Raw genomic sequence first — 19,456 nt, 5'->3', positions numbered from 1 at the left:
AAAAAAATGTTAGTTTCTCCGGAATGCTCTCCCTGCCAACTATATACGTAATTACAAGGTATCAGTCACTACATTAGTTTGCTTGCAATCTACCACCTTTATCCTCCTTAAACTACAGACTAAACAGAGAAGAGCCTCAGATTCTTAAATAAACTGACTCAAGTAAAATGCCAACATTGTACTGAAGTGAGTGAGAATTGAGGAAGCAGGTCACAGCTTAACTGATATAGTTGCTTGGTAGAGATTCCTAGACATGTAGCACTACCTAGTGGACAAAAGGAAAAAAAAATCCTGTTTTTCCAACTGAGGAGAAATAAAAGGTCATTTTTCTAATGGCTTATGGTGAGCCTGGCAATAAGACAAGTAATGATTGCTGGATTTGCTCTGTCTTAACTGAATGCCTCTCCTTCTTCCTAAATAAACCCTACCGTATAATATTCCACAACTATGTTGCTTGTATAATTTTATTGCACCCACATGCTTGGTGTCGCTTTACTGCCTAAGCTATGCTAAGTTGGTTTTATCATTGGTTGGAGAGCTTGTTATTTTCAGCATTTGGTGGGACAGTAAATTTTGTGGGTTTGAGTTCTTTCATTTTATTTGACTTGTTTAACACTTCATAAAATTTAACTAGTATGCTTCGTGTTTACAAGGCCACAGAAGTACTGGCAGCCTGTCAGAGGTCTTTTTACTATGATACTCAGTGAAATATTACTAGGTCTCAGCTAATCATGCCAAGGCCTTTATGGAAAGCCAAGGGATTATCTGGCATCATTTCCCTACTGATAAGTTAGAGGATGGATAGGACCAGTCCAATGAAACTTTCCCCCAGAGAGAAAATGGGAAGTGTGAAGCAATTGTGTTATTTATATGACAGGAGTTTCCATATTATTCTCGGCATTTCTTTGTGTGTGTTTGCAACTATCAAACATTTTGGTCTGAAATCAACTATTAAAGTTTAATTAGATCAGACAAATTTGTATAAACTATTGGTGTAGATCTTAAACGAGATAAATGTTATTAATTTAAAAAAACCTCCTCCCCTCACATTCTGCTCCTTCTTTGGCATTGAAATTTATGTTTTTTGGTATTTCTGTTTCACTTGTTGGAAATAAAAGATAATCAGTGAATCCATAAGACACAAGTAGACAGTTTGGAATTAGTTCTGTTACCTGCGTTTTGTGTATCTGTGAAATAAATAAACCATAAACTGAATTAGTCTTTCCAAATATAAACAGCCAGGTTTTGAAAGTTATTATTGTTCTAAGAAGTTGGACTGTGACATTCTCAGAATTTGATATTTACTTGTTCCCCCTTCAAAAATGATTTCAAAGCAAATGCTGGATTGCTGACACTAACAGATATGTTGACACTATTTGCATTATTACATTGTTCTCAAAGATTTCTAAGATATCATGCAATGTTATATATTCTCTCCTTAGTAAATTAACAGATATCCCAAGCAATAGATATGACTTGTGAGTGCCATTGCTATAATGGGGAGAAACAATAGAATGTTAGGAATTTATGAAATATTCTCTCATCCTCTCATCATCTAATAATAATGACCGAGGTTTACAGCAAATGTGTGTAGTTTTATCAGTTAAAAATATGCTGTGCATTTTTTCAGCTGCAGTTCAATGCTGGTACAACCACAACTAGAAAAAGACAGTAGGGGAGTTCTCCCATTGATGAGAATCCTAGAATTCATTCAAAACTGGGCCCAAAGTATTTGCAAACCACTTTGTCTATGCTGGCTATTTTCATTGTGTGATTTGTTATGTTTTTCTTTGTCTGCTATAATTTACTCTGACTGGACATAGACCTTTTGCTCTGTTGTCGAGGTCTGTGGTACTTACTGAGTTAACTCTGGATGGGTGACAAGGCAGACATCTGGCTGTCAGCTACAATTACACCCCTGCACATGAAATTGTTTATAAATACTTTGGTTTCCCTTTGAACGCAGAACTGTGACAAATAGCAGTTTTGGGTCATTAATGTAAGGTTTGAGCCAATTTAGGGATTAAACAGAATTAAAAGAGATTTATGAGAGGCATTGTAACCATTTTACTGAGAGGGAGTCTCCTGTCCAGCCGTATCTCAGTGATGCTGTTTCCTTTTATGGCTGACACAGCCAGGCTTTGAACATAGTATGGTCATTTCTGGAACTCCTAATCAGATTGCCAAAAAAGAATTTACAGCTTTTTGAAACTAAAACAGTGCTATTGCCCAAAACGTCTTGTGATAATTTAAAATCATAATAGGAAGTGCTGGATGATAATCCAGAAATTTTAAGATCAGAATGTTGGGAAAGGTGTTATATGTAAGGTTTATAATCAAAACAATTGTAGACCTTTGAAACCATGTAGATCCATGTTTATTGTTCAGAACTAAATGCTATAAATAAGGTCGTATCCTTAAAACCAAGATGAGTGAGATGTCATCAGGATTCCTTTATACAGACATTGGAGCCTAAGTGCTAAAGATAGTAACAGAAATAAATCTGTTGTATTTGTTCCAAAAGGAAAACCACGTTGACTTTCAAATTTTATTGTGAGATGATGATTTTTATAATGAGTCATGCTCACATTATTGATCTTATCTTTGAAGTGGAGATAGAAGATTTCTGGTTTAAACAATGCTAACTCAACTTTAAAGAAATTACCAGCCAAGTTTCAACAGCCACAGAATTTACCCATTTGGAACCAAACTAACGTAAAACAACTGATGTGACTCCTAATACCTCTCATATTCCACAATGCTGACAGAACAAGAGTAGATCTTGTATTATGACCCCATTGGAACCAAACACAATATTTCTGAATCAAACCATAAAGTGTACTAGTTGTCAGTCCATGAAAGGTATGTGGTTAATAATGTCCGTGCTGTAGATTTATTATAAGACATGTAATGATCATTTTATACGTGTTACTTTTGTAGTTCTTTGGCCAAATTTATATTGATGCAAGCTTGCAGAGGCTTTAAATCTCATTTATTGGACAATTAGCACTGGTAGTATACAAAATAATGACTGGTGCAGAGATTTTAATGTAAACTGTGGATTGTATGAAGTGATTAAAGGAGTTAGATCCTAGCTCCGTCTTCAACTGGCAGTGCTGTTTTTTCTGCCAGATCTGTCAGTATTAAGCTATAGAAAAGATGTGTGTGTCTAGTGGCTCTTGAGGACCCTGACGTTTCAGCCATGGATCATTTTAGTAGTGAATCTACCAAGCAATAAATTGCATTATCGTCGGCTTCCCAGTAGAATAGTTAACTTGCTCTGACTGGTCAAGCAACTTGCTCTTCCTTTGGTTCCATTTTGGTTACTCCTTCATTCTACTTCTTGAGTAGCAATAGGAATAAGGTCTCCTCCCTCTGCATCTGCTATGCTTTGTCAAGTATATTTAAAGCAGCTTGAGGTGAATGATTAACTCTTATGAGTTATTCTACCGAACACACATTCTACTGAATCAAGTGCTTGGATCAGCTGGGAGTGCTGTTAAAATATATACCACACACATGATGGTGTTACAGTTCTTTGTGCGAGCATCTAGTATGAACAAAGGAATATCATAGGCAGTGATTGAAAGCAAACATTAAGCAATTTAAGGAAAATAACAACTGCAAATGTTTTTAATCTAAAGCCATGAACTCTAAATAGAGCTTCTTTACCTTGGTTACCTCAAAAAATGGCCGTTTCTCAGTGGAAAATGAACCCACATTAAATATTTTGATGGCGTTAATTAATTCAGGTTCGTGCCTTAGTAGTAGTTCGTTAACTGGCCTCGGTTTCAAAGTAGATCTGCCAGTCTTTCTAATGGTTAAGTGCAAATGTCATTAATAATGCTATTTTTTCACTTGTGGTTGGTTTCTTCATTGTTGATGGTGCTTTTAGTACAGGGATAATATCACCCAGTGAATAGAGGGGTGAGATTCATACTTACACGAAGAATACAGCTGGCCTGAGATTCTGAAATATGTATAGAGAATGGGTGGCTAGCATACCCGTTAATCAATTACTTTTACATCTTCAGCAGTTGAAACACTTTCTTTCTGAAATCCATTGGTGTTGTCTATGAGAAGTTGCTAACCAACAATGACCAATGCATCAAACCAAAAAGAGGTAAGTTGTTCTTTCTGGAAAAATTTCAAAGCAAGAATGACCAATATTAAGGTCTGAAGTGAGCAATTACAATTACTTTGATTTAACACCAATCATATACAACAGGCCAAAAGTAATCAATGCATATCAGAAACAAAGCAGTTGAAATTGCAACCAGTCAATGAATAGATGTTCTCACAATTACAGGAGAACTTTGTATCCTCTACTTTATTCCTTTTTATTATTGAGTACGTTCCAATACGATTTTATGGTTTTGGGAATTCTGTGACACAAAATGCACATCCTGTATTTCTGTGATAGCAGTTTCAAACAGAGTCTTACAGGGCATGTTTCACTAATGATAAGCATTAGCAGCCATTTTGTGAACTGTTCACTTAATTGCAATCAATATATAATTATCATTAAATTAATCAGTTCAATCAAAAAGTCAATAAGTCTTCCTAACTTATTTTGTTCCTTTGTCCTGCCTGCTTGCTTGTGTCCAAGGAGACTGTATGCTGAATATTACTGTAAGGTTTGGTAAGTCGTCCTGAAGTACTTAGTTTTCTTGTGAATCTTTGAGATATATTTGACCTTTAAATAACATAATCTAACAGTCCTGCATCAGCTACACAGCAGAAAACAGTTGCAAATGACATTTCAAGAAATAGTTTCACTAATTAAAATTAATTGTCTGCCTTTAAAATTGAATGGTTCCATTCTACATGACACCGTAAATTTCAGAGTTTGTTCAAACCTTGTATTAAAGCCACTGCTCTCTAAGATGCTGTTGCTGACTATTTATACTGATAGCACGAGTCAACGTTTTACAGAAACATGATATATTCCAATACTTATACATCCACATACACAGGCCATTGTTCAAAAAAGGAAAATAGAAATAACATTGAAATTGTGTTTCTAATTGTTATTAAGCAGAATAAAAGTGCAGGCTTTTTTCTTTGACTACATTAGCATTTTAAATTAGTCAGAACACTTTTTTTTATTATTTTTGTGTTTCCTGACCTGAGACTTTGGTGAGAAGAAGCATGTACCCAGGGGTGGGCAAATTTTTTACACAGGGCACAGTGAAGTCTCTGTACTCCTGCAGTTAAACCATCTGAGTGGAGGAGCTGCCCATGATCATGACAGTTCTCCCATAGCAGTTTAATACTGGGAGCTGCATTCATTGGATTAGTGTAGGATTCCTGCCCTTATCCGAGTCGGAATCTCTGTTTCTAAGAAATGCTGGCCAGCAGTGCTGTATTCCCTGCAATACTAGCTGGGAGTGAAGACCACAACTTGGGACTGAAGGTATGCAAACTGTGCTGAGGAGCCCAGGTAAAGCTGGAATCGGTGATCTCAGTGAGGCAAGAGCTGGGTTTAAGTGGCTGATAGGAATCTTAAAGGGATTGATGATCTCAGATGGGAAAGGTGCATCTGGTAGGCTCAGGAAAACTGCAAAACATGTCCACCATCTCCCATCCCACCACCCATCCACTCCCCATCCCACCACTCATGCACCCCTTGCCTAAAATCAGCCTAAGGAGGTAAGGCTGTCAATTGTTCCACATGGCATTGGCATCACCCTTCCATAGGTGAAATAACAATAACTAGGATGTGGCCCATAAATTGGCCATTAAGGACCTCAATAGGCCCAGGGATGAATAAGCCTTTCCTGCCCTGCCTCTAAAATTTCAGACAAGTCAAAGGCCAATGGATAGGTAGCAGGAAGATCACCCATTGACCTTTACATGCCCTCCCATCTTCAAACCCTCCAGCAGGGAGTTGACAAATCCAGCCCATATCAATCTGCACCTCAATTACATCACACATAACATCACTCAAATTCGGGTAGTGACATATGCAGATCTTTAGCACCAACTCCAATGTCTCTTTAATGTGGTTGATGCTGAAGTTTGCCAGAAGGATCTTGGGGGTCAGATCCGTGTAGATGAGAATCCAAAAATGCCCTGGAGTTGGCCATCTAGCAGCAGTTTCACTCAGTATTTCTGAATTATGCTGTGTGATTCAACAAGCATTTCCTCCTTCAACTTAATAAACCATACCCTGGAATAGACAATGCAATTACTTACCAGGCCCAAGAGGCAGGGTTGGGGGGGGGGGGTTACCCTTGCAGTTAATAGTGCCTCTCTGATGTTGTACTAAGCTGAGGGAGAATTATTGTTAACATTCATTGCAAGTCCATACATCAACAGCAGGATTGTGTGAATGTATTTACCTTGGCAAGCTTACTGAGTTCAGAAAACTTTCTGTTCATCTATTGCCACTCTGATGAATGTTGAGACAGTATTCACATGCTTCACCACCACTACTACCCAGTAACTGGGCATTTTCCATTTGTTACTGTCTGCTTCTGAGCTGTAAAAGAATTACCAGTTTTTAGAAGAGTCCATGGAGCAGAACCTTCAATTGGTGTTCATCCCAGAAATCACTTGTGTAAACCTTCTCTGGACTGTGACACACTGTTGGTGGAGTTGTGGATAATTCTGAAGGATGTTGCAGATTACAAAGGGATATAATAAGCTGCAGAGCTGGGCTGAGAGGTGGCAAATGGAGTTTAATGCAGAAAAGTGTGAGGTGATTTACGTTGGAAGGAGCAAGATTAGATTAGATTAGATTACTTACAGTGTGGAAACAGGCCCTTCGGCCCAACAAGTCCACACCAACCCACCGAAGCGTAACCCACCCAGACCTATTCTTCTACATTTACCCCTTCACCTAACACTACGGGCAATTTAGCATGGCCAATTTACCTAACCTGCACATTTTTAGATTGTGGGAGGAAACCGGAGCACCCGGAGGAAACCCACGCAGACACGGGGAGAACGTGCAAACTCCACACAGTCAGTCGCCTGAGGCGGGAATTGAACCCGGGTCTCTGGCGCTGTGAGGCAGCAGTGCTAACCACTGTGCCACCGTGCCACCCAACAGGAAGAAAGAGTACTGGGCTCATGGTAAGATTCTTAGTTGTTTAGATGAGCAGAGAAATCTCGGTGTCCATGTACATAGATCCCCAAAAGTTGCCACCCAGGTTGATAGAGTTGTTAAGAAGGCATACGGTGTATTAGCTTTTATTGGGAGAGGGATTGAGTTTCGGAACCACGAGGTCACACTGCAGCTGTACAAAACTCTGGTGCAGCCACAATTGGTGTATTGTCCAAAGTTCTGGTCACCCTATTGTAGGAGGGATGTGGAAACTTTTGAAAGGATTCAGAGGCGATTTACTAGATGTTACCTGATATGGAGGGAATGTGTTATGAGGAAAGGCTGAGGGACTTGAGGCTGTTTTCATTAGAGAGAAGTTTGAGAGGTGTCTTAATTGAGACATATAAGATAATCAGAGGGTTAGACAGGACGGACAGTGAGAACCTTTTTTCTCGGATGGTGATGGCGAGCATGGGGGACATAGCTTTAAATTGAGAGGTGATTGATATGGGACAGATGTCAGAGATTTTTTTTTACTCAGAGAGTAGTAAGGGTGTGGAATGCACTGCGTGCAACAGTAGTAGACTCACCAACTTTAAGGGCACTTAAATGGTATTGGATAAACATATGGATGAGAATGGAGTAGTGTAGGATAGATAGGCTTCAGATTGGTTTCACAGGTCGATGCAAAATTGAGGGCCGAAGGGCCTGTGCTGTGCTGTAATGTTCTGTGTTCTATGTTCTAATGTAATTATGTCCTTTCTTAAATAAGGAGACCAAAACTGTACAGAGCACTCTACATGTTGTCTCACTAGTGGCCTAAACAATGTTCATGTTATGTCATTCCATGACATGACACAAACTGTGCCTTGTTTATTACTGGCAGACAATACCCTACAATTTAGATAAAGAAGGCAAGCTCAGGTAGGATCATTAATTCAACTGACATGACATCCAATGTATTGTGACCAAAATTGCCTCAGGATCTCAACATTTTTACCTGGCTAATATTTAATGGATATTTTTCAAGCTGAAGGACTGATTTTCAGAAGTGGTCCCCAGAGATAAGTATTGCTTTTCTTGATTTATATTAATGATCCTGATCTTGGTGTACACGGGACAATTTCAATGGTTGCAGGTGATGCAAAACTTGGAAGAATTATAAACTGTGGGGAGGACATGTCGAAGTTCATTTAGATATTGACAAGTTGTTGGAGTAGGTTGATAAGTGGCAGAGAAATATGAGGTGTTCCATTTTGGTATAGGGTTCTAATCTAAAGGTGTGCAGGAGCAGCAAGATGTGGTGCATGTGTGCACATGTTATTAAAAGTAGCAGGATAGGTGGAGACAGCTGTTAATAAAACATACAGTACCTTAGATTTTATAAATAGTGGCATAGAGTACAAGGGCAGGGTGGTTCTGCTGAATCTGTAAAAGATACCAGTTAGACCTCCGTTAGAGTGGTGTGTGCAGTTCTGGGCTACACACTTTAGAAAGGATATGAATGAATTGGAATTAGTGAAGAAGAATTTATGAGAATGATTCCAGGCATGAGAAACTTTAGTTCTGAGAATGGATTGGAGAAGTTGGCACTGTTTTCCATGGACAAGAGGAGGCTAAGAAGAGATTTGATAGAAGTTTTCAAAATCTTCAGAAGCCTGGCAGAGTGGACAGGAAGAATCTGTTTCGACCCATTAAAGGATTAAGAAAGGCAGAGTGGAGTTTCAATGTGATTTGCAAAAGAAGTAAATGCAATGTGAGAAAAAATATTTTTTACACAATGAGTGGTTACGGTCTAGAATGCATTGTCTGAATATATGGTGGAAGCAGTTCAGTCAAGACACTGAAAAAGGCATTGCATGATTGTTTAAATAGAAATAATGTACTCAATCTTTAAGGAAAAGCTGGGAAAGTGGCAGTGAGTCATGATGCTCACTCAGAGAGCTGGTGCAGGCATGATAGATTAAATGGCCTTCTTCTTAGTCATGACAGTTCTGTGATTCTGGAGCCCATCTGAGCTAAGACCTGTCATTCCTGTCTCTACTCCATTTAAGAGGTTATGACTAAACTATGCTATTTGTTACAGGCTAAATGGTAGAGAATGTTTACACAGTGACAAAATTCCAATAATTGTGGAGCTTAACACAACATCCAGGTTGTATCCTGCCAGCCAGTCAGTCTACAGTTCATAGGTGTATAAGCAAGTGACTGACACTTTCATCCCATTGCCTGTGGAAAGAGGGAATCAGCTAGTGGAGACATGTACTGGGCAGCAGTGTTTCCAAGATCCAGGATTTGGTAAATGCTAAAGGTAAAATATAGTAGATGCTGGATATCAGAAATGTAACAGAAAAAAACTGGAACAATTCGACTGGCTCAGCACCATCTGTCTAAGTTAATGGCGATCTTGTACTCACCATGCAGTGTGAATGTTGTCCAGTACAGTTTCCAGTGGAGAGTTGGTTTACTGAAGATTGTTTAAAGTTTATACGTAATCTTATCATCTGCTGTATTAAAACTGTGGTCTAAAGCTCTAATGACATAAAAACAGAATGTAGAAAAAGAAAAAGATTATTTATTATTGTTGTTATAGCAATCTGCACCTTTTAAAAGCTGCAGTTTGCTAGGTTTCACCCTCTCTAGACAATACTGGTCGTGGCTTGGTATCCCTTGTCTCTTTTAACTCATACAGAGGGACAGTTATTGAGGGGAAGGGACCAGATGTCGAAATTGCAGTGAAGACAGTTCTTCACCTTGCCAGCAATATATTCTTTGTAAATCCTGGATGGGGACAGCCTGGCTTTTCTGTTTTCATATAAATGGAGCTATTGCATGTGTACAAATACCACTGAAGTGTTTCTTGAATATCTTTTCATTCCTGTCATCTTTTACTTCTCATACTATTAATCTCATGTTAACTGAAATGTTTTCAAATTTACAAGTTAATTGTGAACTATAAACATTTCATAACTGGGGATGTTTGATGATAGTCATCCTTTGATAACAGTAATTTCTTTGACTAAAATCTTTCATCCTTATTTCTATATTCACAAAGCTATTGTGTACAATAGAGGAAATTTCTGTAAATTGACCTTTTCCACATCAAACTGTTCAAAATTACGTAAGTATGGCTTCCTGTACACTTGGCACTGTACCTAATTTACAAGAACATCCTGTTTGAACTATATAACAGAGATTCCTCTACCTATTTTTTCCAAGTCAATTCCACATTTCACCAAGTCAGGTAATCCTTGAAGTACTGAATTTCCATAGTTTTAATGAAAACCATGTAAAATATAGAGACAAGTTAATAGGACATTGAAATGACTTTCAAAATAAATTGCTCCGTTCTTTAAGCAATTCACTTTAGTTATTTTTTGTTATCAGTATTAGATTGTTTTCTTTAACAGAAATGTAAAAGTTGGAACAAAAGCAACAACAACTTGTTTCGATATGAAGAACCTCGATTATCCTGCATTCAATTAACCTGAAATTCGGATTATCCGAACAAGATCGCAAGGTCCCAGTGCTTGGCTAACTATGTTATCCGGCAATTGATTATTCAGCATTCACTTAACTGAATGAAATACTAACACACCCATGTTCTTCGGATAATCAAGGTTCCTCTGTAGTATCATCAACATAATAACACTTCCCAGATTGTTTCACAAGAAAGTAACAAAGGAAAAATTGGCATTGACCACATAAGACAATGTTAACTGATAACTAGATCAAAAAAATAGATTTTAAGGAACAACTTAAAGAAATAAAGTGAGGGAGAAAGCAGAGAGGTTTAGGGAGGGAAATCTGGAGCAAGTGGCTCAGTGATAAAATCTGAGTTGCCAGAATTGGATGAGCCCAGATATCTAGGAGGGTTATGAGAGGATTTAAATCATAGAGTGGGATAAAATCATGGTGAGATTTTTTTTTAAATGAGAAGTTTAAAGTTGAGGTGTAGCTTAAAAAGGAACCATTGTAGATCAATGAGCACAGCAATGATAAGAAAACAGAACGTTTCGGGTGACTTCACATTTAGAGAGTATAGCATGTAAGAGACCACCAAAGCTGTGTTGGGATGGTTAAGTCTCAAGGTAATAAAAGCATGAATGAGGTCTCCAGCAGTAGATAGAACAGGGCATAAAGTTGGGCCATCTTACTGGAAGTGGAAATAGATTATCTTAGTGATGTTGCAGACACATGTTCATTTTTGGCTCAAAAATGACACCAAGGTTAGATTGAAATTAAAACTTTGCATGATAAAACAGATGTTAACTCAGTTTCTATTTCATCAGCTAAACATAATCATTTCTATTCATTGCACAAACTAGAAATTGCCTTTTCGATGTGGAGTTTTAGAACGTTACCTTATCATGCTTTTATGTCAAATGAACATATTAAAAATGCAGTTGTCTTTGCTCTCTGGTCTTAATAGCTTCAAACACTCCATAACATTTCAGTACAATGGTATATTTACCTTTCACTACCTACAGCCATTCTGTGTTAATGAAAGAGATTAAAGTGAGAATTTGAAATGATATCATAAATTGATAATGTCACAATCCTGTGTAACAACAATGCATCACTGAACAATTAATAGTAAAGACAACTGTAACAGTTACACCATCTTAGCTTCTATACCAAACAACTGGAAGCATTTGTGCTCACATAGAGTATACAATGCATTGTACATAAAGTGCAATATTATCCTGCAGTGCAGCAATTTGATAGTGCTTCTTGACACCATTAGTTACTTGAGATTCCATCAGATAATGATCGTACTCACAGTTGACTTTAAGCTAATTTTACTTCCCCTGTCTTGGGGAGTGAGGTGGTGGTATATTGTTTTCGAAGAATGTTACTTTTGCACTATCATCAGAAAGCACAATATAGAATTCGCAAGTCAACTTTTCCCATTGATCAATCAATTTTTGAAGAAGATTATAATTTTGAGTGACTTTAGGATTTATATGAGAATTCAGTGGTTTGATCAATAATAAATAGACTTTCAGTGAGGTGTAGGCTCCATGACATCAGTTATTTCTGGGCTTTGCCATCCAAATTGTGAGACCCTATCAGAAACCCCTTCCCCTGAGATGCCTGATTTCTGAAATCATTGTTTCTACTGCCAGGCATAGTGGTCTAGCCTCCTGGCCAACGATTTTTCACCATGATTTTAGGAAGGAAATTGGTTGGGGCATGAATATGAGGCCCTAGGGTTAAAAGTCGAAGGGTGTGGTGCTGGAAAAGCACAATCGGTCAGGCAGCATCCAAGGAGCAAGAGAATCGATTTTTCAGGCATAAGCCCTCCATCAGGAATGATGCCCGAAATGTCGATTCTCCTGCTCCTTGGATCTGCCTGACCGACTGTGCTTTTCCAGCATTACACTCTTCGACTCTGATCTGCAGCATCTTCAGTCCTCGCTTTCTCCCAGGGTTAAAAATCTTGAAATCGAGACAAATTGACAATATGCCTAAGCTTTCTCCTAGCCAAATCCTGGCCCAAATTGCAGAATTCTATTAATGTGGTATTTTTGGAACAGGTATCTAATAATCCGGAGATACGGTCAATTGATTGGCATTATTCAACTGATGAGAATAGTTTAAGAGATAGTTCAGAAATCATGTACAATATATAAATTTATCACTGTATTATCTGCTTCATGTCATGCACATATAAGGAGCACATTTACAATTAGATAAGTTCGTATGCTATGGTTCAGTCTCAGATCATTGCTGGTCTAATCCAAAAAACAGATTTTCCACTGACAGTCTAACAGAAGATCACACAGTATCACTTAGTAATTGGTGTTCATGAGAAGGGCCTGAAGTCAGTGCATTGCCTGCAGGGACTTTGAGATGATTTACTTTGTTGTGTTGATATCTTATGAAAGACCAAATTCAATGAACTTAATAACAATCAACACTTGCCCCACCATGCTGAACTCTTGCTTCTTAATCAGTACTCATGCCTGAAATATATATGGTTTCCTTTCGTTAACATGCATTTCACCACAGCCTTTGATAAAATGTTCTATTTGAAGTTGTAGACGTCCTCAATAGCAAATTAATTTCTGCAGCTCCTAAGTACATAAATGTAAAACACATTGTCAATCTGTTGTCTTTAGCCTGCTTGAGCAGTAGTTCAGACTGTACTATTTCTGCTAATAAAGATCGCCTGATAAGGTAATATTGATAGGGCAAAGCATTTCAAATTGGTAGAGAAGCAACCACAGCCAATCCATTAAATAATACACATTGTTGCACCAAATACATATTTGCTTAATTTCGCATGTTAACCATGTTGAAAGATAAAGAACAAGACTGTTCTGATCCTTTTTGTTATCATTAATAAACATTCAATCGTAGTTCATCATGATTGTGCTAGAAGTGGAAACAGCTGGCTCCCTCCAGTGACCAACGTGGATCACTACAACCGCAAGTAAAGTGCATCATTCCTGCTATCAAGCTTAGAAATTACTGCTGGCAATATACAGTATTAACAAAGAAAAGCTGAACATATTTGAATGAATTTCTACAGTCTAATGCTTTAAAACAGTTGTTAGTCTTTTATTTTTAATTGATGTGATGCCTGTGGCAACATAACAGAGAAAGCAAAGTCACTCATTCAGGAATTGTTCACTAATGTCCCTGACAGGAAGCTCTAACATTGCAGTTTTCACATCTTGGGTGGGGTCCTGTAGAGGCAGTGGGAATATCAGACAGCATCTGGAGAAACTGAGAGAACCTTGTCTCTCTCTTTTTGAGAACGTCAGCTGCATTTTATGCATCACAAGCACTGAAGAAGCAGACCTTCCTCAGGATGAAGGACCCCCTGGCATAAGTCCTGTCTGCCAAGAGCTGGAGGCTGGCAGCTCTCTTGTACTCAGATTGCCACTGTGGATGCAATAGCTGCTGCTGGTACTACCCATTCCTAAGGTCTTAGAGCGAGGATGGACCCAGGCACTGATGAATGATTGGGAGCCAGGGTGAGGAGAGGAGGGTCAGCAGCAAGGGCAGGGGGATCTGGTTTTTGGCAGCTTCCCAGAATTCTTGATGATGGTTCCTCAATCAGGTACCATGTGCTTAAGAATGTGGGACTGTCCAATCGGGACAATTGCGTGGGCTTGTTTATTGATCCTCTCATGGTGAGCCCACTGCTCACTGCTGAGATAATGCCAGTATCAGCAGAATGAGGCCTTTTGTTGGTCATTAATTATCCACCTAAGGACCTAATTTGGTGCCAGGGCAGGATGGCTACCCCTGAGTCTTCCCATCATGGACTTTATCGGGTTTGAGATGAGAAAGCAAAGGGATCGCCACTTGTCTCCTTCCTTCTGATTTAATGGCTCCGACCACCAAACACACCTTCGGGGAGGTCACAAGAGAGCATTCATATTCTTTAGGCATCCTGTGTTATTAAACCATCTGGAAAAGCTCTGAGTAAATTACAAATGTATGGACTTGTGATATATGGACACAACAAACAGAATGATATGGCCTATATCTCACAACTGCACTGCCAGCAGTTCACATTCCCGAGTATCAGCAGTAATTTAAAGTGTTAACAGGACTTGGATAAAGCATATGGCATGAGCAAGAACTGATACCTGATAGTAACCAAGTGAAAAAGCCTAACTTTTAATCTGGAGGCCAATGCACCATCCTGTGTCGAATTAACTCTTTAGTACCAAGGGTAAAACAGGGGAAGATAAATTTGTGCATTAAAAGCTGCAGGTTTCACTAATTGGAATTTTCTTTAGCTGGGAAAGAAACAAAAACATTCAGAGCAGTTCGCTTCAATTCAGGCTTTAGAATGAGTTAAGCATCATGCAATTGACATTTAATTTTGCACTTTAAATTCCTGCCTGATGCCTGTTTATTCGATTTAATGGTGAAATCTTTGCATCTCATTACTGAAAATAAAACAGCCAAGACTCCAGACATATCTGTCTCACATATTTTATTTCATACTTTCAGGACTGGCAGACCATTCCATACCAAAAACAAAACCGGATTAAATGTAGAGTTTCTTCAGCAAATTGAAGCTTGTAGTTTGTGGACAGCATGAGGGGTGAGCCCTGCAGCTGTAGCTAGTGAGAGTCAAGAAGCAAAACAAAAAATATACTCAAAACAGGGGAGAGTCTCACCTGAAAGAAACATTGTGGTTTACTCCACTTACTGGATCCATGAGGAGCAGTGGATCAGTTTAGGTACTTGGCATGATATGGACTAATATTTTATATTGCTCTGGAAGCAGTCTTTGTTCAATAGATAATCGTCAGATTCATTGTGGGTGAAGTTGATCAATGCCGATAACACAAAAGACACTGACAGAAAATCTTGGAAGTGAAGAAGTAAATTGGATGCAGTCTAAAAGGGCTCCTTATTCACTGTCAGCTAACATTATGCTATTGGAGGTGACAAATTCTATCTCGGTTTTCTTTATTTTGAAACTCCTTGCAATTTTTACCTTCTGTCTAACACATATTTTATTAAACTACAGTGTATGTTACCACACTGTACTCATTGAAGAGTACAGGGTCAAAGTTATGTGGCTTTTCAGCATACCCTGTGCTAAGCATTCACTCACTTCTGTAAGGGTTTGTTTGGTAGGGTGGGGGACAGGGACCGTCATTCATCCAAGACAAAGACATTGGCATTGAAGTAGTCATGGAGTGGTCATGGAATGGTGAATTACCTTATTCTATCCTGACAGATCAACAGCAACGAGAATGCTCAGTGAAAACATTGTCATTGGCAGTTTTATCATGGCCCTTACATCATAGCCTGAAAGCTCAAAATTATTGTTCTCTGATGTTTTTCCACTCATTTTATTAAGGGTCAATGGGCCACATTGAAACAGTATTCCTTGGGTATGGTGAGAGTGGAGGGGGTAGTGACTGAAGGTGCAGTTTTAATGCACTGGTGCCTCAGAGTTTGAAGTCTCTGCTTTTTTTGCAGTCTTCCCTGACTGGTAGATGTTTGAGATAACCCCTTAAGGTCTATGGATCCCACTGGAATTATTTAGATTGGGGAACCTCCTTCTGACCCTAAACAGTTTGCCACTTACACTGAGATCAGCTTTTTTTTACACGGGTACTTTCAGAGACTGACCTGAATATTTAGAGAATGCTCTAGAAATACATTGGAAAACTGAGATCATGAGTCTATTGCATGCAAGCTGGGAATAGGAGTCAGCAGGGGAATCAGTATAATTTGAAAAAGGTTTGCTGGTTATGCAATAAATAGACTTACAAGGGACCTTGCTGAGCTGAACTATTGCCTTTTGTGGAGCTGTCAGAGGGATTGTTAGTTTGTGGCTTCAGTCTGCCTTTCCTAGGGCTAATTTGGGTCTTTGTGGAATACTCTTATGGTTATCTGGGCTTCGAGGAATGAGCTCCAGACTGCCTGCTAAGTTCCAGGTGGAGTCCATTCATCACTGTCTCTTACTGGCATGTGCCCCACAGATGTTTACCCACATGTATGTGGCGCAGTGGATTGTATTTTGCTACAGCGGATGAATTCTTCACCCTACAACTAGTATTGAGACGTGTACTGTACTACTACTTTTGACAGGGGAAACTATTATATTAGCTAAGCATTTTCGTATTAGATCTACAGATTTGAAAACCTGTCATGCTTCCTGTGGCTTTCTGAATTTTTACCTGGAAAGTTAGGGCGAGATGACAATGGCCACAGATATGCCAGTATTCACACTCTTGTCAGAAGTAGGAGTTTGTGGAGCAGATCTAAACTGTGGTAATCTTAGTACATTAAATGAGCCTTTCAAGTTCTGACACTGAAGTCAGTTGTGACAATTTTCTTCCATTCTCCTGTAACCTGACAGCCAGGGTCTTGTTTGCAGGGCTTTATGAAGTCTCTTGGAGCTGGTCTTAACTTGAAAGCAAGCATGCTGCATGGAAATATATGTCCAAAGAAACATGTGAAAACTACAAGGCACTGCATGCAAGCATGCAAAGTCGAATTTCTGAGACCAATCATTTGGTAAAATGTCTTCTTTTACATTTTCTCTTTTTTTTGACGTGCGGCTCCATGCTCACACCCAAGAGTTTGGGTTTGAGGCAGGCTGGTTGAGGGGAAGGTAACTGTCTTCAGGCTTAGGCTTCTTTCTAACACAGTTTGTTACATATTAAGGCTAAATACTGCGTTGACTCTGTCAGGAGAGTGCACTGTAAATCAAGTCTCTTGCCTCCACGAGCCCAACTAAAGGTATAAATCATATTAAAAAAAATCATTTTGGTTCTCTTTATTGCTATTGACTGGGACAAAACTAATTCCCCAAAGGAAAATGGTGGTTGGGAGAGGATTGTGGCTGTAACTGTTGCTCCTTTTTTTGAGGAACTTTTCAGTGCTGGAGCTGATTTCCTTGCTAGTAATTACTGTTTTTATAAGTTTTGCCATGTTTTTGGAACTTTTTCTAAAAAAGATCAAAAACATCCATACTTTAAACTGGAGGAAGGAGAGAGAGCAGGAGATGACATTTCAGGAGAGCAACCATGTGGTAAGGTGGGAGACTGAAGAATTCCAAACTGCTCTAGAGCTGAGGGGTGACCTTTCAGAGGTTTATAAAATCATAATGGGCATGCATAGGGTGAATAACCAAGGTCTTTTTCCCAGTTAGGGGAATTCAAAACATAGGTTTAAGGTGAGAGGGGAAAGATTTAAAAGGACCCGGAGGGGCAACGTTTTCACACATAGAATTAGAATTAAGTTTATTGTCACATGTACGCATGTACAGTGACACATAAGTACAGTGAAAAATATATAAACTCGCCAGATCAGGTGCCATCTTAGAAACAAAGATACCTAGATACAAACTCTTAGGTATAAATTCGAAAAATAAAGAAATAAAGATAGAAGTTCAGATTTTCAGTCTTTCTAAAGCAGGGAGTCGGCGCCGTCTTCACCTCGAGGCCGGGAGACCGCGCTGTCTTCATCTCAAGGCCGGGAGTCGGCGCTGTCTTCATCTCGAGGCCGGGAGTCCGTGCTGGTCTTCACCTCAAGGCCGGGAGTCGGCGGTGTCTTCACCTCGAGGCCAGGAGGCCGTGCTGGTCTTCACCTCGAAGCCGGGAGTCTGTGCTAGTCTTCACCTCGAGGCTGGGAAGCCGTGCTGGTCTTCACCTCGAGGCTGGGAGTCCGAGCTGGTCTTCACCACGAGGCCGGGAGACCGTGCTGGTCTTCACCTTGAGGCCAGGAGTCTGTGCTGGTCTTCACATCAAGGCTGGGAGTCTGAACTGGTCTTCACCTTGAGGCTGTGAGTCTGAGCTGGTCTTCACCTCGAGGCCGGGTGTCCGTTCTGGTCTTCACCTCGAAGCCGGGAGTCCGTCATGGTCTTCACGTCAAGGCTGGGAGTCCGAGCTGGTCTTCACCTTGAGGCTGGGAGGCCATGCTGGTCTTCATCTTGAAGCTAGGAATCCGTGATGGTCTTCACCTCGAGGCCGGGAGGTCATGCTGGTCTTCACCTTGAAGCCGGGAGTCCGAGCTGGTCTTCACCTTGAGGCTGGGAGTCCGAGCTGGTCTTCACCTCGAAGCTGGGAAGCTGTGCTGGTCTTCACCTCGAGGTCAGGAGTCCGTGCTGGTCTTCACCTTGAGGCCGGGAGTCCGAGCTGGTCTTCACCTCAAGGCTGGGAGTCCGAGCAGGTCTTCACCTCGAGGCTGGGAGTCCGAGCTGGTCTTCACCTTGAAGCTGGGAGTCCGAGCTGGTCTTCACCTTGAGGCTGGGAAGCCGTGCTGGTCTTCACCTCGAGGCTGGGAGTCCAAGCTGGTCTTCACCTCGAGGCCGGGAGACCGTGCTGGTCTTCACCTCGAGGCCGGGAGTCCGAGCTGGTCTTCACCTCAAGGCTGGGAGTCCGAGCAGGTCTTCACCTCGAGGCTGGGAGTCCGAGCAGGTCTTCACCTCGAGGCTGGGAGTCCGAGCAGGTCTTCACCTCGAGGCTGGGAGTCCGAGCAGGTCTTCACCTCGAGGCTGGGAGTCCGAGCAGGTCTTCACCTTGAGGCTGGGAGTCCGAGCTGGTCTTCACCTCAAGGCTGGGAGTCCGAGCAGGTCTTCACCTCGAGGCTGGGAGTCCGAGCTGGTCTTCACCTTGAGGCTGGGAAGCCGTGCTGGTCTTCACCTCGAGGCTGGGAGTCCGAGCAGGTCTTCACCTCGAGGCTGGGAGTCCGAGCAGGTCTTCACCTCGAGGCTGGGAGTCCGAGCAGGTCTTCACCTCGAGGCTGGGAGTCCGAGCAGGTCTTCACCTCGAGGCTGGGAGTCCGAGCAGGTCTTCACCTCGAGGCTGGGAGTCCGAGCAGGTCTTCACCTCGAGGCTGGGAGTCCGAGCAGGTCTTCACCTCGAGGCTGGGAGTCCGAGCAGGTCTTCACCTTGAGGCTGGGAGTCCGAGCTG

Source organism: Chiloscyllium plagiosum, chromosome 7 (genome assembly GCF_004010195.1).
Source record: "Chiloscyllium plagiosum isolate BGI_BamShark_2017 chromosome 7, ASM401019v2, whole genome shotgun sequence".
Classification (NCBI taxonomy): Eukaryota; Metazoa; Chordata; class Chondrichthyes; order Orectolobiformes; family Hemiscylliidae; genus Chiloscyllium; species Chiloscyllium plagiosum.
The sequence above is the reverse complement of the archived record's forward strand: the minus strand, read 5'-3'. Positions refer to the sequence as shown.